We start from the raw sequence: 23,931 nt of genomic DNA on the forward strand, positions 1-23,931 counted from the left end.
CCGGTGGATTAGAAGTGTTAGTTGCCATAGGATCTACCTCAAGCAGTTAAGCTTCTGCAAAAGAGGACCAAAGTTCTGATACCAATTGTTAGGATAATCGGTGAACAACAGAGAGGGGGGGGGTGAATCAATTATTAATAGATTATAACTTTTAATCCACAATATAACCTTAAACAAATCAAGTGCCAGTAAAAAAACATACAGATGCCGGTAGACAATACAACTTAAAAATTAACCAGATAATCAATGCAAAGAAACCATACCACATAGCACCATGATTTGTATGAGGAAAACCTGGAAAGGAAAAAACCACGGTGGGAATCCTACCCACAGTCAGATGATACTTCTGTAGAAATTATGTGTTACAATGAGGGCCTACACTTGTAGGAAGGCACACTACCTAGAGCATACTGCTCATTACAAAAGAGTCTTACTGACTATAGAGAAGCTACAACCTTCTCAAGATAAGTGGACAACAATCCAATGGAGTGAACTATTGGAAATAGCATCTATTATTCCTAATTATAGTCTCGATTAAGCTCAGTGCTAGAGGATTAAATCCTCTTCTGAATCCAGTTCAATCACCAATGATCAACCAACTCCTCTACCTGAATGATATTACAATATTCACACATTACAATCCTTGACCATGACCTTTCCAATAACCATGATACATTACAAAGAGGTTCTACCTCTTATTTATACAAACCCTAAGGCCTAAACCAATTAGGCTAGCCACCTAAAGATATTACAATAAGATCATTACATAATTCTATTTACAATGATATGCCATGTCGGCTCAAGACCAAAATAGTAATAATAAACCCATAAAATATCTCGAATCATCTCAATAACGTGTAGAGTACATGCTAGTATGATACTAGTCCATAAGCTAGATAGGTACCAGACCTATTCTGGGTCCACCACGCCAAAGCAAAGTCTTCAAGCATTTGAAGCACAATCAACGAACATCTTCAACATCCTGAAATCTATCAAGAAGCTGCACCAACACCAATTGTGCATCCTGTCACAATTTCTCAATGAAAGCTCTGTTGGTAAAGCCGTAAAATAGTGTTGGTAAGGGTTTACCAGAGTGCAACATCCAATTACCAAGCCAATACCAACTGACCAAAACATTCTCATGGAGTATATAGCACATGCAATCCAATATACTTCACTGATCCAAACATGTCAGAAGTGTCAACAGACAATCTCTTCTATCGGTAATACTTTATCTTCTACCGGTAGCCTGTCTGCTGGTAACACTTTATCTTCTATCGGTAGCCTATCTGCCGGTAACCATCCATAATAGCTAGTGTTGACATCAATGACAAAACATCAATGCAACACATAATCAATTCATCCATAATGCCAACAGATACCTTATCACACTTTTTATAAACGTCAATTTTAGTTAGCTACAACCTTGGAAAAATTTCCTAGGTTTAATGAATCTAGACATTCATGCAATATACACTTTATTTTTTTCAGCCACCAACATAAGAAATCAAAAACCTATGTCGTTTTACTGATTAAAGTGACTATATCACTATTGGTTGAGTGTTCATCAGAATGTCTTCTTTTTACATCAAATATCAGTTGTCTAGTTGAATATGCCAATGTGGTTATGAACATAGCTCTGAGTACCTATCTCCATCATTGTTGTAAAACTACATCATCCACCTCTTCATGAATCGCCTGTACCAATTGTTGGAATGTAACACTATTCATAGTTTATGGGTTGAGATCATATTTACTGGTTCTTTGCTAAACCGTCTTCTATACTGATTATACCTTACTAGTTGACTTTCAAGACTTAGATGAACACAAAAGCATTATTTCCATCAATGACAACACAAAAATTTAGTCATCAAACATGAATCTCAATCTCTTCATCACATTCACCAATCAATCATTTACCAGTTCAGTCAAATGCCAACAACATAATAATTCGAAAGTGCTGAAACCCTTGACAAAAGCACTACAAAAACTTGTATATGTGCTAAACAAAGAGCTAAGTGCATTGTTCTAGCATTTTTCTATGTTTTGAGTATTTTTCTAGATTTTCTAAGTTCAGTTTGGATTTTTTTCGACTGTCAGTCATTTCCAGAGTTCTATCCAAAGGCTATGTTGTATTTTCTGAATACTCTTGGATGTCCAGAGTAAGATTTTGATACATTAATTGATCATTTATATTGTTGCAAGAGGAGTGATTCCTTGATATGGATTCTTTTCTCTATGATGTTGTGTGATCTATGAGCTATATATTATTGGTTCTTGCACATTTATTATGTTCTATTTAGCCAGATTGTATTTGGTGGACCTTCTTGTTTGATTGTTTATGTCATTAAGGCATAGACACGTGATTATGGGGAGTAGGTTTTTGTGAGTCTATTGAGATCATGAGAAATAGACTGCTATGATTATTATGTAATATAGATGGGATTTAGACCATTTGGATAGCTCATTGGAGGTTTTCCATTGTAATTGATAAGTGATAACATAATAGTTAATACTAGGTGGGTTGGGTAGAGTAAATCATCTAAGCAAGATAATAAATATGTTTTGTGGTACCCATCTCATGGATTGGAAAACCAGAGTGAGTTGGTAGATCTGGTAACCAAGTAATCTATACTACCTTGAATTCCTCAAAGGTTGAGATGGTTCCACATGTGTATCCTACGCGGTATCATGTGATGACACTCTTTCCCTACATGTTTATCCTATTTCCTTACGTCTTGTTGATGAGTCACCTCTGGTGGTTTCTTGGTTGTTTGGTATGTCTTCCTTGGTTGGTGGTAGAGTTGTTCTCCTATTTGGTTGATAGATATCAACTTAGATCTAGAGTGTGTGTGGAATCTTGTGTCATCTCTTAGCATGGGAGGTGGTTCCTTTGGTTCCATATGTTCAAGTGGTTGGTACCTTTCTTTGGAATTGGGATATTGTTTAGTGGATGTTTTCCTTGGATACTTTGCGAGGGTGTGGATCTCTTATCTCTTCAACTCATAGATGGATATTTATAGTAGCTTATTGTAAAGCGGAAAATCGATCGAACCCTAGTTGCTCTCCCCTCTTCCAACTCCAAGGAGAGAGAAGGGAGGTTGCTAGGGTTGATGGTTTTCACTTAGGGAGACTTTACATTCAAAAGAGGGGTTGAAACCCACAAGATCCAATCCCACACAATGCAAGATTGGATGCTAAATGCATTTCAAGGGTTAAGACAGCAAGGCTACCCTCTTTTGTAAAGAATGTACATAGAATGATTAAGCTAGGAATGCATAGAAAGTGAGAAAGATTCGCTTATAGACTGAGATAGGGATATAGGATGAAGTTGCGGACATGGAATTAGCAATAAAATGTCGATACGGTGCTGTCCTGCAAATTTGAGCAAAAGTTGACGGGACGATGGTGCCCGGCGTGCACATGGTCCTCCAAAAAATCCGCGAAACGAAGGGGGATCTGTTCGTCTCTACACAAGGACTCCAGATCTTCAATTTCGGCTGCGTACCTGCAACCTACACACAGAAAAGAAAAGACGATTGGGGGGTTAGGGATTAGGGGTTTGCCTTTAGGTCAAACCCCGGTTTTGGAATTAACCAAGAAATGTAAATGATTGTAATGTAAAACAAGTACTAATACCTTGTTGTAAGGATGTTTGTATCCTTATGTGCGAAGGTATAGATGTTGTTGTATGTTGTATGTTGTAGTATGTGATCTCCTCTTCAATGGTTGAATCCTTGTCTTGAATGCAACACTTAGCCTTGAATGGAAACTTGGAATGATCAATAGCTTGAAGGAATGTTTGAATGCTTGAATGCTTGAATGTTTGAGTATCGTTTCCACGCTTGTACATATATGTCCTTCTTCTTTTCATCTTCTTTCCTCTTGCCCAAAATGAGAGAGGAAAAGTAGTTTATATACTTGTCAATTAGGGCTAAAAGACTAATTTTCCCGACCTTAGGCCGACCAGGAAAGATAATTTTCCAATTTGCAAACAAAAAGACCTGAAGTCCCATAGGAGACCGGGCCCAAAATAGGGCCAGGGACCAGGGCGCTGGGCGCCCTGGTCCTGAAGGACCAGGGCACTGGGCGCTCTGGTCCCACCTCCCGAGACAGCAGGGTGCAAAGGAGGTTCAGGCCAAGGTGCTTGAAAAATGTAGTTTTTTGGTGTTGTGGACAAGTTTTGGGGTCTCCATTCAGGTTCCGTGTTGCATCGCCATCGTGAAGACCGAAATGCAGTCGAAATTGCAAGTGTCACAATTTTAGGATGCTACATTTAGCCCCCACTTTAGCAGGAGTATGTATGCTCATACTTCCGGTAAAGTACAAGGAAACAACATTGAAAGACTTTCACCACGTCAAGGAGGCAAGACACACCAAGCCCCCAGTGGACTAAGGATCTTACGACTTCGATTGACAAAGTAAAAGGGAAGATCACGAGGGAGAACCATGACTGTTAGTAGTAAGGTTCCCTCACTATGAGTCATGCAAAAGAAATACCAAAAATTTTCAAGGCAAAGCTACGTTCGCCAAGAACTTTTCAAGTATCCTGAAGGGATAGACGGGGTGTATGCCCCCCTACGTTAAAGCGATCGCACACGCCTCAACGGGGGTGATTGTTTTAACGTAGCGCTACACATAAGAAATGAGAAAGGAAAGGAGCACGTTATCACAAAGATTTAGCCCCCAAATGTGAGATAAACCCAAGGATAATAGACACAAAACACAAAGCACGAGGTGACTTCACTTTCCTCGGGGTCAGTATGCTGTATGATAAGTCATGTATATATATCATATGTATGTATGCATAATTGTTCTTCATTCTCCAATCAAGGAAGGTCACCTAGAAGAAGGGAACACATGTGTCTTTTGAGTCAACATGAGAGAGACCAAAAGAGATTTCAATGCTTTGCATCGTCCTCAAGTAGAAAACACTAAGGACAACAAATAGAAGAATGAGAATAACACATAGAAGAAGTTACAAAAGAGAGGAGGAGAGAATCTGCTATGCTAATGAACCTAGTCTAGCACATCATCTTCCCCCCGATTTTGCTGATCAATGTTTCGGGAAGGCAGGGAACACGCTAGAGGGGGAACATCCAACATAGCAGATGGATCTATCACAAGATCCAAACAAGGGCTATGTTCATGTTCCAAGCCACGTTGTTCTTGTCTAGGAGCTAGGATAAGTGCTTTAGAAAATTCGTTAGATAAATGGTTATCAATATCAACAAGTTCATATTCACTATCAGAAGCAAGAGGAGTAACATGTTCATCATGGATAACATTTTCATCTATATCATCATCAAGATTTATAAAAATAGGATCTTTAACTCGCACAGGATCAAGACCATCATGCATCTTATGTTTAGGAGATTTTGGCTCAATTTCTGGTTGAGGAGAAAATGGAATAATGCTTGTTGAAGGTGTTTTTGGAGATTGTAAAGTTTGAGAAGCAGCTGCTTGAGCTCTAAGATGATGCTTTTGTCGGCATTCACGTGCAGAACGATTTCATCTAGTCTTAGTAGGAAATGGAGAAGATTGAGGAGGAGGAATGTTCTCATCCTTATCACTTGGGTGTTTAGGTTGTGGTCTCTTAGGCTGGATAATAGGAGAAGAAGAAGGTCTCTTCTCTCTATAAAAGGAAGGAGGAGGAACTGCTCCATATAAAGGAGGAATTTTTGGTTTAGGAAGAAGACCAAGTCCATCATGACGAGGAGGTATAGGTCTACTTTTAGAAGGTTTATTAGGCATAGACATAGTCACATCCATAGGGATGGGTTGGGAATCTTCTTGAGGAAAGACATTAGTTTTATATTTCAAAGGAAGAACTTCCTTCTCAAGAACGATAGGAATATCAAGTTTAGGTGTTCTAGGTTCACTTAGAGATAGGATCATATCTGTTTTCCATTTTTGATAAGATTTGAAAAGATGATCACTTCGCGGAGGAAGGGATTGGAATTGTTTAGGCCAAAAGTAATCTATAGGAACACTAGAGGTTCTTTCAGCTGGTTTAAAGAGACTATGATTGACAGTAACAACTTCACCATTATGGGAAAATTTTAAACACTTATGAATAGGAGAAGCAATAGCTTTCATGGAAGATAGCCAAGGATAGCCAAGCTTCGCACGAAATTGTTCGGATGAAGGAATAATAGCAAAGTTCACATCAAGGGATTTGTTATGGACCTCAATAGGTAATGTAATAGAACCAATTGCAGGAGAAGAAAATGCATCAAATAATTTCACAATCACATCTGTTTTGTCATAAATCACTTGATTCAATTGCAAAGTAAAAAGAAATTCTTCAGTAATAACATTAACCATGCACGAAGGATCAAAAAGCACTCCACGGAAAGGTGTATTCTTGACTTTTGCAACTATGTATAAAGGACCATCAGGTGCCCTGATAGTTTCACTAGAATCAAATGTGATGGAAGGTTCTTTAGGTTTTTCTTGCTGCTCTACAAAGTTAATCACATTCGGAGTCATAGACACAAGACCATCAGATGAGATAGAGGAATCATTAGCCTCAATCACATTAGAGGTATGAGAAGGTAATGGATCAGTAAAAATCTGAAGATTTTGGTTAGGAAGAGCTACAGATGTGTTGCCTTTATCATTCACTCTGGAAACAGAGATAGTATTATTATCAATCAAATCTTGAATTTTACCCTTTAAAGAAAAACATTTTTCAGTATCATGCCCAGGCTGACGATGAAATTGACAAAAAGATTTGTTATCAAAATAAGGTGAAGTAATCTTTGCAGGATCAATTTGCCTTATAGGAGGAAGAGTAAGCACATTTTGTTCCAATAACTTATTCATAATACTATGCAATGATTCATTCAAAGGAGTATACTTTCTTTCTTTCTTGAAAAATTTAGAAATAGGAGGCACACCTGATGCTGCATTCACATTTTTGTTGATGATGTTTTCATTGAATTTGATGGAATCTCTATTCGGTTTAAACTTCCCAAATGGTTGTTGACTGCTATCACCCTTATCACTCGGAGCCATAGGATGTGATTGTTCCATTTGACTCACAGTCAGTTGATAATTGTGAAGAGTTGCACACAACTGTTGGAAAGAAGTAAACTCAGAAAACAGAAGTTTGTCTCGAATATCTTTTTGTAAATTAGAAATAAAGATTCTTTGAATATCATTGTCAGGCACTGGAAAAGAAATTTGAGCATACAAATGCTTATATCTACCAATGAAATCAGTCACTTTTTCTTTAACACCTTGTTTACAATGCATTAAATCAATCAAAGTAACCTTAGGACTTATATTGTTTTGAAATTGTTGAATGAAAGCATTTGCAAGTTGTTCAAAAGAAGTAATAGAATAAGAAGGCAACGAGCAATACCATTGTAGGGCTTTGTCTCTTAATGTTTTAGTAAACAGTTTCACAAGCAACCTTTGGTCATAAGCAAAATCGGTACATATTGTTTGAAAAGTCTTAACATGTGTTAGAGGATCACCTTTACCATTATAAAGCTCCAAATGCGGGATTTCAACATGTTTAGGAGGGATAGCTCGAACAATGTCAAGAGAAAGTGGGCTCGCAACATCAAATGTGGGCACACTAAACTTAGATTGATTCATAGAGGCAATTTGTTGCTGTAAAGAAGAGACAGTTTGTGCAAGATTGTTAATGGTTGCTTCAGTCGAAGAATTCATATTAGACGTGTTAGATTGTGATGGAGGTGTTATGTTATTGAAAGAAGGTAAAGAGTAAGGTGGTGGGACACTATGATAATTAGTCATAGGAGATGATTGGACAGGAGGAACACTACAAGGAGGAATGAAATGGTTGAATGAAGTGCCCCCTTGCATCATGTTCATTTGCAGAGATGTAATAGGAACACTCATTGAAGGGATGAATGAAGAAGTTGGATTGAATGAAGGAATAGGGTTAATTGAAGAAGAGGGATTGCCCCCATGACTAGTGATCACAAGGGGAATGTCTTGTATAGAAGTAGTCATTATGTTTGATGTAAAGGTAGGTATGCTAGCAATAGAAGTTGTCAAAGGAATAGAATGATTAACTTGAGTAGGAGGTTGTGTATAACCTAAAGTTTTAGCACAACTCTTCATAGGCATCACATTCAAATCCACAATGTGTGCAATACCACACAAAATATCAATTCCATTCTTATCACTTTGAAGCATATGTTTTAGACCCTCAATTAAAGGAAGAGCTTGACTATCGGGGTATTCTTGAGACATCCATTGTCAAAAATCGTCAAATTGATTATCCAATTTCGCAAGTTGTTCTACAGAAACCTCATGGAGAGCTTCTTCATCATTAGGAGGATTAGAGGAATTACCCATGTCCTCGTTAAAAAGGCTATTCAAATTAGGTTCCATCTCCTCAGTAATTAAAACTTGGAATGACTTAATTCTACGGCTTCGTCTAATGGGAATGGTGTAAGTAGGGCTTATTGTTGTAAAACTCATGCACTAGAGAGGGAGAGAAGATTTTGAATTTTTAGAGGTAGCAAATTTCAGTAAAATCAGCCAATCTTCTAGATTTAAGCTGTTAAATACAATCAGGACAATCTCCCAAAATTTCAAAAAAAATGTCAGGGACCGTGGCGCTCGGAGTGCACATGGTCCGAGCAACTTTTTTCGAAATTTGCAGTGATGAAAGTTATGATGATTTTAGAGCTAATCTGAAAAAATTGAGTGATTTTACAATTTGTAGATAGGCCAAATTAAAGTTGCAATTTTAAAATTGAATCCTACCAAGATTGTCGAAAAATGCAAAATTTGAATTTTGAAAAAGAGAGGGAAACTGAAATTTTGAATTTTATGATTTTAGAGGGAATACCAAAAGCAATGCAAGTTTTGAAATTTAAAAATTGACTCAATTTCACGTGAAATTCAATTTTGAAAGCAGAAATCAAAGTTGTTGTAATTAAGCACTTAATTTCAAAAGTCACAAATTGCAAAAATTTGAATAAAGCACTGAAATTTTTAATGAATGCTAACACACTTTTCAGATTTAGGACAGTAAGAACACAATTTTGACACAAAATTTCAATTTCAACAATTTTTGAATGATTAGGAGCCTTAATCCAAGCAATCACAAGACCCACTTTGACTGTAATTTTGAAAGTGTTATAATTGATAAAATCAGCCAAAATTCTGGATTTTAGCAGGAAAATATAGTAAGATCTAGCTCCCGAAATTTCAGAAAAAATGTCGGGGACGATGGCGCTCGGAGTGCACACGGTCCTCGCAACTTTTTTCCAAATTTTCAGGGATGAAAGATATTGTGATTTTATTACGGAATCCAAAGTTACAGCTGATTTGGAGATGTTTTGATCAGTGAAATTATCAGTCAAAGGTTGAATCAAGAGGGTTTCAAAAATTAGGGTTTTGACACTTAACCACTTAATTTTTAAAATTGAAGCACAAATATGAATTGATAATTTGTAATAGAAAGGTAGATCTGAAACAAGTATTAACAATTAAATATTTCACAAGTTCAATTACTAAAAAGAAATTTTAGGGTTTTTATGCAATCAACCTCTAAAATTTTGCAAAAGATCAAACATGGAAATGTAATCAAGGAATCCAATTTTCAGATCTAACAATGAATAATCAGAAAGGATGTTCACGTCGGGTTCACCAAAATGTAAAGCGGAAAATTGATCGAACCCTAGTTGCTCTCCCCTCTTCCAACTCCAAGGAGAGAGAAGGGAGGTTGCTAGGGTTGATGGTTTTCACTTAGGGAGACTTTACATTCAAAAGAGGGGTTGAAACCCACAAGATCCAATCCCACACAATGGAAGATTGGATGCTAAATGCGTTTCAAGGGTTAAGACAGCAAGGCTACCCTCTTTTGTAAAGAATGTGCATAGAATGATTAAGCTAGGAATGCATAGAAAGTGAGAAAGATTCACTTATAGACTGAGATAGGGATATAGGATGAAGCTGCGGACCTGGAATTAGTAGTAAAATGTCGATACGGCACTGTCCTGCAAATTTGAGCAAAAGTTGACGGGACGATGGCACCCGGCGTACACACGGTCCTCCGAAAAATCCGCGAAACGAAGGGGGATCTGTTCGTCTCTGCACAAGGATTCCAGATCTTCAATTTCGGTCGCGTACCTGCAACCTACACACAGAAAAGTGAAGATGATTGGGGGGTTAGGGATTAGGGGTTTGCCTTTAGATCAAACCCCGGTTTTGGAATTAACCAAGAAATGTAAATGATTGTAATGTAAAACAAGTACTAATACCTTGTTGTAAGGATGTTTGTATCCTTATGTGCGAAGGTATAGATGTTGTTGTATGTTGTAGTATGTGATCTCCTCTTCAATGGTTGAATCCTTGTCTTGAATGCAACACTTAGCCTTGAATGGAGACTTGGAATGATCAATAGCTTGAAGGAATGTTTGAATGCTTGAATGCTTGAATGTTTGAGTATCGTTTCCACGCTTGTACATATATGTCCTTCTTCTTTTCATCTTCTTTCCTCTTACCCAAAATGAGAGAGGAAAAGTAGTTTATATACTTGTCAATTAGGGCTAAAAGACTAATTTTCCCGACCTTAGGCCGACCAGGAAAGATAATTTTCCAATTTGCAAACAAAAAGACCCGAAGTCCCATAGGAGACTGGGCCCAAAATAGGGCCAGGGACTAGGGCGCTGGGCGCCATGGTCCTAGGGGACCAGGGTGCTAGGCACTCTGGTCCCACCTCCCAGGACAACAGGGTGCAAAGGAGGTTCAGGCCAGGGTGCTTGAAAAATGCAGTTTTTTGGTGTTGTGGACAAGTTTCGGGGTCTCCATTCAGGTTCCGTGTTGCGTCGCCATCATGAAGACCGAAATGTAGTCGAAATTGCAAGTGTCACAATTTTAGGATGCTACACTTATTAACGATGATTCATTATACATGTATATGTAATTGTATTTGAGAGCTATGCTCATTGTTGTCAAAGACATTGTCCTCATGTATCTAGTAGATATTATTAGGGAAAATGATGTATCATGTGTATCTTGAGAATGATTCATTAACTAGAAATGTTGACTTTGGAATATAGACGTGTACTATTTATTTAGATAATATGATTAGTTCATATTTCTATGGATAATAATGTGGTAATTTGTATTGAAATGTTTATTTGATGTTAAAGGAAATGATGATGGTATGATGAAAAAATAAGGATCTGGTCAACTACTGAGAGGGGGGGTGAATCAGTAGATAGAAAACTGATATAAACTTTTACCAATCTCAAAATCAACCTCTCAAAGCAAACTCAGAACTGACAAAATACAATATCACTGTCAAGTTAAACTAGTTGACTATTATAACAAACTATCAATAAAACAACTTGAAACTCACAAACTTCCAAATACTTTACTGACATAAGTAAAACCTCATTTCAGATTGTTGCTGGTTAACATAACATATCAAAGTGGATTTAGCAGTTAAGCAATTCAACCATAGTAAACATGACCACAAAAATATTCACCATGTGACACAATATTTTTGACGTGGAAACTCAAATGAGAAAAACCATGGTGGGGATGAATACCCACAAGTATTTTGAACTCTTTTGAAGTTTTCCCTGTTAGAAGCCAAGCCTATTAAAGCTTTACAATAAGTCCTATTAAGAACAGATCTTGTTAGGGACCACCTCGTTAAGGGATTGACTATAATGCCCTATTAGAAGCAATACCATATGAGGAGTAACCTTTGTAGAGGATTTGAAATCCAAGCTAATGGACCACCTGGTCAGAGGATTTGAATAACACTAAGCTTGTTAGATCTTACCCAGTTAGGGGATTTGACTGTTGTAATTATTAGAAAACAATAGGGGTTTGCTGATCTGTTTGAATAACACTACACTTGCTTGTTTAGATCCTTTTATTGCTCCTATCTTCCTTTACACAAACTACAGATACATCATCTGGTTCGGCAACCACACTGTCACTCTCAACTACAAATTTCCAACTCTACAACAAAACAACTCATCCACCTTATAAACAAATCAATAGGTCAGTAACATGACACAAACCTAATTCTCTCATAGAGATTACAAACAAATAGGTTCAAGTATGACCGTTGGATTATATAATAATCTTCACACACCATTCAAGATAGCCTTGATCACTCCTTTATCACCACTTCATCAAACACTATAACTCATCACATAGTTTTTATTACATGCAATATACTTGCTCATTCCCAAGATAAAAATCATTGTCTCAATGCGTAAAACATTTGAAACTCTTGTCATATAACATGATTACATGTCATAATCACTACCGCTCATCATTAGATCATAAACCAATACAACCAATTCACCAAACATCATTGGTTAGGGTTTATCATATCAACAGGTAGGGTTTACTAGTTGATCTCACTTCTTCTCTAGTAATAACGGTTTCCTCCACAAATTCACTTACCGGTCGTAGTTCCCTTCGCTAGCTCTTCCTATCGGTTACAAAACAATATTATAACATCATTACCAATTAATTGACATCAATGTGAACATAACATTTCATTAATGCAACCTTCATGCAAATTCCAACAATCTTCCCCTTTGGCATTGATGGCAATACAAGTATCAATACCCTTGATTGCTATGATTGTGAATAGGAATCCTGGTTTACATTTTACCATGTACTCTCCTTGTCTTCAGCTAGTAACTGGCTATAGATCTTCTCTCTATTAATCATACAATTCTTCTTCCCCATTATCACATAGTCCTTCTCCCCCTTTGACAACAATGGCAAAGTGAGAGTAAAACATTCAATGTCAAACTTCACTGCTAAGAATCATCAACCTACAACTTGATGCTCCCCCTGTGGAATAACTCTACTCTACACCAATCCTACTATAAAAGTCTACAAGTAGCTACGGGATTGATGTACTCTACATCATGCTCAATTGACCTCATGGAGGGGTACAACCCCTAGCTAACTTCTAAGATACTCAAAATTAGTCTTAGGCAGAGGTTTAGTAAAGATATTTGCAAGATACTCCTTGGTAGAAATATGCTCTAATATCACATGCTTACTATGCACTTTTTCCCTCAAGAAATGATACATCAATTCAATATGTTTGGTTTGTGCATGCAAAACAAGGTTCTTGGAAATATTTATGGCACTGGTATTATCACATAAGATCTTTACTAGTTCTACAAACTTCATCTTGATGTTAGGTCCCAGAGACAACTGAGAGGGAGGGGGGGGGGGGGGCTAAATCAATTGTCTAATAAATTTAAACCAAAAACAACTTAACTAGTTTACTGCTTAATACCGGTGAACCAGTCTTTTATACCGGAAGATAGTTTTATCAGATAATTATAATATTGGTAAAGATTAATGCATGAAACAAAAATACAAAGTCATCCACAACACATTACACCAGTATTTATATGTGGAAACCCTGTAACAGGAAAAACCACGGTGGGAAACCTTACCCACAATCAGATGATACTACTACAGATAGTAAGTGTACATAAACAGGGTCTGCACATGTAGAAAGGCCAAGTGCCTAGAGCTCACTGCTCAAACACAAATGGGAGTCACACTAACTACAATTCGATGGTTAAATCCAATAAGAATGTACTACTCAAAATAGCATCTTCATATGCTAGATTCAGTACCAGTGTAGTTCTAATATGCTTTCACAAAAACCTAGCTTCACCTTTAAATGATGTTTGTATGTATAACTCTACTTAATCTCGCATATACCTTCTTACAATTCCTTTTCACATTCCACATCTGATCTTACAAATAAGATCTTACATTTATACCATAACCTAAGACCAATTTTAGTAGGTTGGCTCTACAAGATATTACAATAAAAACATTTTACAAACAATACAATATCCAATGCAATAACCAATTCAACATGTCGGCTTAATACATTTACAACAATAATTAATCATCTCCATAGCGTAGTGTGCCGATCTGGAAAAGATAAACCTAGCGGTGTATAACCTGGAGCTATTTGTCGGTAACAACAAATATGCAAATACGAATATGCCAATAAACAATTTTCCAAGATAAGATGTCCAAACAATGTCTCCAACATTTCCAAGTGTTTTTCATGCCATTCCAAATGCCGGTGATCATTATATCCTGTCGATGTACCATATACCAGTGATTGTGCAAAAGTCACTTACTTGCCGGGGAATGTTGCTAGATCTCCAGAGTGCTAGAGTTTTAGTAGGTGTTGAAATCAATGACAAAACCATACCAAAATACCAACAATCTCCCCCTTTGGCATTGATGGCAATAGAAGATGGAAAAACCATCAAAGTGCCAAAACAGAAATGCCAAGTACCAACAATTACTAGAGTATAAGTAAAATCACCCAAAGTATCAATCTCTCCCCCTGAGAGTAACATGTTTTTCATACCAATCTCTCCCCAAAAGATAATATGTTTTTCTATAGATATTAGTCCCCCTTTGACATCAAATGCCAAATTTACAACAAAACCAAGTTCATATACAAAATACCAACCAATTCAATATACCAACTACTCCCCCTGAGAAGTAGCTTCCTCATCAAAGATAAGTACCCGAAAATCCTTTTTACTGTTGATTCATGATTTTCTCTAGGATTACTTTGAAATCTTAAAACAATACATACTGCATTCATAATATTAGGTCTGGTTTGTGTCAAATATAGTAAACCTCATATCATAGATTTGTACCTTGTTGGATTAACAGGTGTATATTCATCCCTTAAAGATAGTTTGTCATTTGTAGTCATAGGTGTGCTTACTAGTTTAGAGTTCTCCATCCCAAATTTCTATAATAACTCTTTTAAATATTTAGATTGACTTAAGAATATACCTTTGTCAGTCTGTGAAATTTGCAATCCTAAAAAGAATCTTATTTCACCAATCATAGACATTTCAAATTCTTGCTGCATTTTAATAGAAAAGTCTTTACACAATCCATCGTCTCCAAAGATTATATCATCAACAAAAACTTCTATAGCCAAGATGTCATCATTAGTCACTTTATAGTATACGTTACTATCAACATTACCTTTAGAAAAACCAATTTTCAAAAGATACTTGTCCAATCTTGCATACCAAGCTCTTGGAGCTTGCTTCAATCCATACAAAGCTTTCCTTAACCTATAAACCATATCTTTGTTATCTATCAAATAAAATCCATTAGGTTGTTCAATGTAAACTTCATCTTCAAGATCTCCATTCAGAAATGCACATTTGATATCCATTTGATATACTTTGTAGTTCTTATGCGCTACAAAAGCCAAAAACAATTTAACTGCCTCAATTCTAGCTACCGATGCAAAGGTTTCATTATAATAAATTCCTTCAATCTGAGAATATCCCTTACACACTAGTCTTGCTTTATTTTTGATAACCTTACCATCTTCATTAAGTTTGTTTTTGAATACCCATATTGTTCCAATTACATTTTTGTCTTTAGGCCGGGGAACTAATGTCCAAGTGTTATTCTTCTCAATTTGTTCTAATTCTTCTTCCATAGCTTTAGTCCAATATTTATCTTTACATGCCTCATTAACTGATGATGGTTCAATTTGAGAAATAAAACATACCTCTTCATTTTCCAATCTTCCTCTTGTCACAACTCCTTTATACTTGTTTCCAATTATTTGATCTTCAAAATGATTCAATCTTACATACTGGGGTGTCTTTGTTTGATGTTGTTCCTCAGTCATAGTGGAATTTTTAGATGATACCGGTGTAACTAGATCTTCATTCTGTACTGGTGGGTTCAGTGTAGATTCACTTGTTAGAATTTTTGTTGCCGATTCAGAATCTGTGTACCTTGATGTTTTTCTAAATTGTTCATCAATGTTTACATTTGTACTCTCAACAATTTTCTGCAATCTCTTGTTAAAACATCTATATGCTTTACTCTTAGATGAATAGCCAAGAAATATTCCTTCATCACTTCTAGGATCAAATTTCCAAATATACTCATCTCTTCTAATATAACATTTGCTTCCAAATATTCTGAAATATTTAAGAGTACGAGTAATACCAAACCATTGTTCATGAGGGGTCTTACCGGTTTCACCTTTGATGTGAACTTTGTTGAATGTATAGACCACTATACTTACTACCTCTCTCCAATATACATGTGGTAGGTTTACTTCTGATAACATACTTCTAGCTGCATCCAAGATAGTTCTCTTTTTCCTTTCAACAAGTCCATTCTACTATGGTGTCTAAGGTGTTGATAGCTATCTTCTGATTCCATTCAATTCACAGTATGCATTAAATTCCTTAGATGTAAATTCATCTCCTTGATCTGATCTTAGACATTTGATTTTCTTACCGGTTTCTTTTTCAACCATTGCTTTGAACAGTTTAAACTTTCCAAGTGCTTCTGATTTTTCTCTGAGAAAAGTAACCCAACACATTCTAGAATAGTCATCAATGATTAGCATGAAATATCTATCACCTTGTAAGCTTTTAGTTCTAGCTAGACCACATAAACCAGTGTGAATTAAATTAAGAGCATTATTGGATTTTTCTGGAATACTTTTGAAACTAGCTCTAACTTGTTTTCCAAATTGACATTCCTTACATACTGTATTGTGAGGTTTGACAATTTTAGGTAGATCTCTAACTACCTTAGTAGTACTGATTTATACCATGCAATCAAAATTTACATGACAAAGTCTCTTATGCCATAGCCAACTTTCATCAATATGTGCAATCAAGCATGTCTTTTCACTATTATTCAAAAGAAAGATATTACCTCTAGTCTGATCATCGATTGCAATTTCTAAACTAGTTCTATTCATGATTTTGAATTTTTCATTTTTGAATTGTAACTGAAATCCTTTCTCAAATAATTGACCAAAACTTAAAAGATTATGCTTTAAACCTTCAACATAGTAAACATTGTCAGTATTATGCTTACCATCAAGAGATATTGAACCCTTACCTTTGATTAGGCAAGCTTTATCATCTCCAAAGCTTACTAAGCCTCCATTATATTCTTGAAAGTTCAAGAATTTACCTTTATCTCCTGTCATATGATGTGCGCATCCAGAATCAATGATCCATTCATCCTTTATTTCAATTTTATCTACCAAGGCCTACTCTATCAGTTGGACTATAGGTGCTGGTTGATCTTCTGTTATAGCCACAAAAACCCATCCATTGTCTGTTGGATCCTCATCAGAATGATCAGTCACTCCCTCATTAGCAAGATAACAAGATTTATCTTTATTCTTCTTAAATCTATATCTCTGATATTCAGGGTTAGGCTTGTATGTCCTTCTAGCTTCCTCTCTTAGTATAGCATGTCTATCAGGGCATCTTGAAGCCATATGACCAATCTTATTATAGTTAAAACATTTAAAGGGTGTTTTACCTTCATACCTAATTCCAACTGGACCTTTAGGCATTTTCCTTGCAAATAGTGCTTCAAGCTCTTCAAGTTCTTCATTTTCTCTCTTGCTTTCCTCAAGTTCTCTTGCATAAAAGGCTTTCCAATCAGATTTGCCAAATGATGATGCAGATGACGTTGATTCTTTGAAGGCTAAATCTATCTTTATAGTAGCAATAGGACCAAATTCCTCAATTTCAAAGGCTGAAAGTTTTCCAATCAATGTATCCCTAGTTACTGATGTATTAGGCATTGTTCTTAACTCATTTATAGTAGTAGCCTTCATTTTATATGCCAGTGGCAATCCTCTTAAAACTTTTGAAACAATTTCATCTTCACTTAAAGTTCCTCCACAACATTTAATACCCAAAACAATTTCATTGACTCTTTCCATAAAAGCAGAAATCCTTTCATCTTCTTCCATTTTTAGATTTTCATACCTAACCCGGAAGCTTTCAAGTTTTGCAATTTTGATTGTGGAATCTCCTTCCTTTAGTGTTTCCAAATGATCCCAAATAGCTTTAGTAGTTGATCTATTTGATAATCCCATGATTTGCTGATTTGTTAATGCAGTCAAAAGTGATTTTCTTGCTTTGCAATCCTTTTCTTCATCTTCAGTCAAGTAGGGTGGATTACACTGACTCAAACTAGGAGCAGTATAGCCATTCTTTGTAACTTCCTAGATTTCCTTTCCAATGCAATTTAGATGTGTCTCCATTCTAATCTTCCATATGCCATAGTTGGTTCCATCAAGTTTAGGACTGTCCTTCCTGAAATAGTTAGTAGACATAGGATCTCCTCAAGCTGTTAAGATTCTGCAAAAGAGGACTAGGCTCTAATACCAATTGTTAGGTCCCAAAGACAACTGAGAAGGGGGTGGGGGGGTGGGTGAATCAGTTGTCTAATAAATTTAAACCAAAAATAACTTAACCAATTTACTGCTTAATACCGGTGAACCAGTCTGTTATAGCGGTGGACAGTTTTATCAGATAATTGTAATACCGATAAAGATTAATGCATGAAACAAAAAGAAAAAGTCATCCACAACACATTACGAAAATATTTGTACGTGGAAACCTTGTAAGGGGAAAAACCATGGTGGGAAACCTTACCCACAATTAGATGATACTACTGTAGATAGTAAGTGTGCATAAATGGGGTCTGCACATGCAGAAAGGCCAAGCGCCTAGAGCTCACTGCTCAAACACAAATGGGAGTCACACTGACTACAATTGGATGGTTAAATCCAATAAGAATGTACTACTCAAAATACCATCTTCATATGTTGGATTCAGTACCGGTGTAGTTCTGATATGCTTTCAGAAAAACCTAGCTTCACCTTCAAATGATGTCTACGTGTATAGCTCTGCTTAATCTCACATATACCTTCTTACAATTCCTTTTCACATTCCACATCCGATCTTACAAATAAGATCTTACATTTATACCATAACCTAAGACCAATTTTAGTAGGTTGGCTCTACAAGATATTACAATAAAAACATTTTACAAACAATACAATATCCAATGCAATAACCGATTCAACATGTCGACTTAATGCATTTACAACAATAATTAATCATCTCCATAGTGTGCCATGCTGATCTAGAAAAGATAAACCTACCGGTGTATAACCTGGACCTATTTGTCAGTAACAACAAATATGCAAATACGAATATGCCAATAAACAATTTTCCAGGATAAGATATCCAAATGATGTCTTCGACATTTCCAAGTGTTTTTCATGCCATTCCAAATGCTGGTGATCATTATATCCTGTCGGTGTACCATATATTGGTGACTGTGCAAAATTCACTTACTTGCTGGTGAATGTTGTTGGATCTCCAGAGTGCTAGAGTTTTAGTAAGTGTTGACATCAATGACAAAACCATACCGAAATACCAACACTTGAAACCTTCTAGAATGTGTCTCATCTAGATAGTCTGGGTACAATTCATATAAGCTGCAACATACTCAGCTTCAAGAGTAGACTAATATACAACTCTTCTTTTTGGTAATCCATAAAACAAGTCATCCCCCAAGAAAGAATGTTCCACCGGTTGTGCTTTTCGTATCATCAACATTTCCTGCCCAATTCGCATTTGTATACATCTTCAAATCAAAGTTACCTGCTTATGGATACCATATTCCATAGTCAATAGTGCCTTTAAAATATCTGAATATCCTCTTGGTTGCTATCAAATGTGCTTCCTTTGGATTCTTTTGAAATCTAGCAACTAGACCAATTGCATGAGCTATATCCGGTCTACTGTTAATAACATAGTGCAATATCCCAGTCATTGACCTATACTCCTTTTCATCAACAGATGTGGCTTCATCTTCCTTAGGCAATTTACAACCTGTAACCATTAGTTTCCCAAATAGTTTACATTCACTCATTCCAAATGTCTTTAATACCTCTTTTACATACTTAGACTATGTGATGAAAGTACCACTCTTCATTTGTTGTATTTGCAAGCCTATGAAATTTTTTATCTCTCCCACTAGAGACATTTCAAACTCACTTTTTATTTCATTTGCAAAGTCATTTCTCATGTTATCATTGCCTCCAAATATGATATCATCCACAAAAACATCACTAGCCAGTATCTTATCTCCTTCAGATTTGAAATATATGTTGTTGTCTTCACTGGTTCTCTGAAAACCTATCTTCATCAGGTGTGAATGAAGCCTTTCATACCATTCTCTTGGTGCTTTCTTTAACCCATATAGTGTCTTGTGCAATTTGCATACCATGTCTTTTTTATCAGTCAAAGCATAACCATCTGGCTACTCAATGTATACTTCTTCTTCCAGTATTCCATTCAAAAATGTTAAATTTACATCCATCTGATATACTTTGAATTTCTTATGTGCTGCAAATGCAAGTAAAGTCCTGACACCTTCCAGTCTAGCAACTGGTGCAAAAGTCTCCCCATAATCTTCTCCTTCTTCCTGTGCATAACCTTTGCAAACCAATATAGTTTTGTTTTATACTACTACACCATATTCATTTAGTTTGTTCTTGAATACCCACTTAGTACCTATCACATTTTTATTCATTGATCTGGGTACTAGGGTCCATGTGTTGTTCTTCTCAATTTGATCAATCTCCTCTTTGGTGCAAGGGCACATCATCAAAATTCCAATCATGGCTCTAAGGATAAAGACTAGGATCATTGTAGGGTCTTAGTGTGTCTTGTGTTTATGCAATATTGTTTCATGTGTTCAATAAACCCCACCATGTAAGCCCATGTCACCAATTAGGCAATTTGATAAGCCAATTGGGACAATGTTGTCAATAGAGGTAGTAGATGGTTTATTTTTGTGTTTGATAGGTTTTTGACATGTTTTAGGAGTGTTTTATTGATCCAAGTGTGTGGATCCCAACCTTAACAAGTTTGACAACATTTTGTGCAAAATTACAAAATTGCAACTTTTGGAAAATGCAACTTTTGAGTGCAAAAGTAACTTTTTGAAATGTAGTTGGGGGAAACCTATAAACGGCTCCAACCTCCTCCAAATTTGGTTGTAAACCATTGGAGAGTTATATAAACCTTGTGGAAATGATTCACAAGGGGGATGATGTTGTGTTGTAAAGTTGTGAAGCAATTGAACACAAAAATACTGAAGTTTTCCCAGATTTTTTGTCTTTGCATTGATTGCATGTGTCTGTACGGATTGGATTGAAGTACACCATTCATGGATTAGGTAGAGGGGTGAAGTATCTTTGTTTAAGTGTTATTTTGAGGTTCTAATTGTTTCTAAGTGGAGAGAACTGTCCATTTTTCTGACTGTAACCCGAAAAGTGAGGGTTTGGAGAGGGTTTTGGATAAAAGAGGCCTTATCTTGCATTCTAGTCCACTAGAAGACTCTTCCTTTGGTGGGATGTAGGATAAGCCTCTTTAATTTAGGTTTTTCATGGGTTTTTATAGGGGATACTTTATTGTGTGGAGAAATAAGCAAAATTAGGTAGGCATCTCCATTTGACTACCTTAAGCAAAATTAGGACTGTCATCCTAAAATCTGATAGCGATGGATTCCAAGCGTGTAACCCTAGATTTAGAAGTTAGTCACCATCCCCCACATTCTCATAAAGTTGGTTTTTCAGTTGGGATACCAATAAAGGGGGTTTCTTTGTAAATTAGGCCTAATCGCCCTATTAGGTCTCTATGCTTCTAAGGGGATCAGACCTTTAGGTTGCAGATCTTGCCAACCCATATTGGGGATGAATGTAACTCCCAAAAGGGTATTTGGAATGGTGAGTAGTTTTTCAGAGTGTGTGGAATATTTTGGAGTTAAAGGCAAAATACCGGTATAGGAGGGATACTAGCCTAAGGGGTAGGTTTCTAAAGGAGGTATAAGGAATTGATGCCTAAGTCCAAAACCAATTCTTGGAATAGTTCTTAGATGTAATTTATAGGACAAATTCAAAATCCCTAAGAGTAGGAGTCATCGGTAAGGCATGTTAGAGAAGTTGAAGCCTTTTACTCATCTTGAGTAGGTGTTAGGATTGAGTAGTGGAGAGTAGTTCTAAACCTTAAGATGTGGAGCCCTTTCTTGTAGGGTCATTTTTGACATTTGAAGGGTCAGAACCTAACCTTTTGGACTTTTCCTTAGGTGTAAGGAGGCCTCTGCATCAAATGGTATTAAAGCATAGGAGTGTTCTTTGGATAGAAGGAGAAGACAAAATGTCAGAAGAAGAGGGATCCCAATATGTACCTTCAAGAATGACCAATGTTGAGTTGAATGTCCTAGTGAAGAAGTAGATGACAAAGAGTAGAGTAGTTAGGGCTAAGAATCAAGCCTTGAGAAATGAGATGGACCAGTTGGGGGACAAAGTGGAGAGGGCAAAGAGAGACTCTGGAGAAGAAGGGGATGAAGAGGAGATCCCTAGGTAGGAATAACTAGAGATTCTTGCAGACCAGAGAACCCTGATGAGTGTCCTCAAGTCCATGGAAAGAAGAAAAATGGATGTGAAGATGGATATGCCAGTGTTTGCAGGCAAGATGGAGCCTAATACAGTGATTGAGTGGATAGACTCCTTGGACAATTTTTTTGAAAGTGAAGACATACCAGAGCACCAAAGGGTGAAGGTGGCCCAATCCAAAATGAAAGGGGTTGCACTAACTTCATGGAATTTCATCCAAGATGAGAGGGTGAAAGAGGGAAAGAGAGGAGTGGTTACATGGAAGAAGATGATGGCTTTGGTGAAAGAAGCCTATGTCCCAAGTGACTATAATGTCCAATTGCATAGGAGAAGACAAAAATTGAAGCAGAAGGAGATGGATGTGAGTTCCTATACAAAGGAGTTCATTGTTGGAAATATGCCTCAAATTCTCTTGACCAGTGTTTGGGTTGATCGGTGGAACTTATCCTGATGGACTAGCTGTCGGTGTGACTCTTACTGATGGGCCGATGGAATCCTTTTTCTTGTGATCGGCTATCGAGTGAGAAAGTCCGAGATGATCCAACAACTGTCGGTATACCATGATGGGAAGATGATCGAAATTTATTGCCTATGGCTTAACGACCAAGTGGTGGGGCTTGACAAGATAGAATCTCATGCAAGTTAATGAGTGAGCAAGTCCAGGATGATTAGACGATTATCACTATACCTCTATGGTGAGATGCATGAAGCTTATCCTTCGTGACTTGGTGACCAAGGTAAGGCCCAACAAGAGAGTAGCTCATGGGAGATAATAGTCTAGTAGATCAAGGTTGATCCAATGGTGGTCGCTAGGTTGTGATGGGAAACTGCTTGTTAGAATATTCATCATGACCCAACGATAAAGAAGAGCTTCATTATGGGCAGTTAGTGAGGCCATGCTAAGGTGGTAGGGCAGGGACCCTAGAGTCAATCAAGGGGTGCCATGTGGCAGAGTGCAGAAGGTGATCAAGGAAGATAAGATGATTGGGATAGATGTTTGGTTGTTTTGTCGATGACCCAATGAGGTCACCTTCGACGATCGGGTTGATATTGGTGATTGGGGTGACATTGTTGGGTTATGCTGATGGCCCAATCGAATCGTTGTGGTGTCATCGAGAGATTGGGTCTACCTATTGAAGGCTATCCCAATGAGGTGATGGATTAGAAGACCGACCGTGGATGCTCGCTTCAAACCGAAGTCCAAAAGATGAGTTCATGGTGACATTAGAAGTTCCTGATGGTTTATTTGAATACAAACTAGTGTGATTCCTGGGTCCATGTGGGATAATTTTTTTCTCATGAATATAGACCGAGATAGATAGTTAGATGTCTAACCGATTGCTGCAAATTGATAGTTGAATGGTCGACATGGAAGATGTAATCAAAGTAGCCAGAGGAAACCAAAACACAATGTTGGTTAGGTGGATGGATGTTACTGAATGACAGACCATTAGACTCCATAATGGTTATGCTTAACTGATATGTTGTAATCGATGGCTGATATATATGTTGCTAGAGATGTAATCGAGAGTGAGAGAGATTACTATGTGATGTATGGTGTGGAGTCTTGTTGGAAGCCTAAATATTCTACATAGGTGATGACTATGATCCGAACATAGATTTTGAGA

The sequence above is a fragment of the Cryptomeria japonica genome, chromosome 4, assembly GCF_030272615.1.
Source record: "Cryptomeria japonica chromosome 4, Sugi_1.0, whole genome shotgun sequence".
Taxonomy (NCBI): Eukaryota; Viridiplantae; Streptophyta; class Pinopsida; order Cupressales; family Cupressaceae; genus Cryptomeria; species Cryptomeria japonica.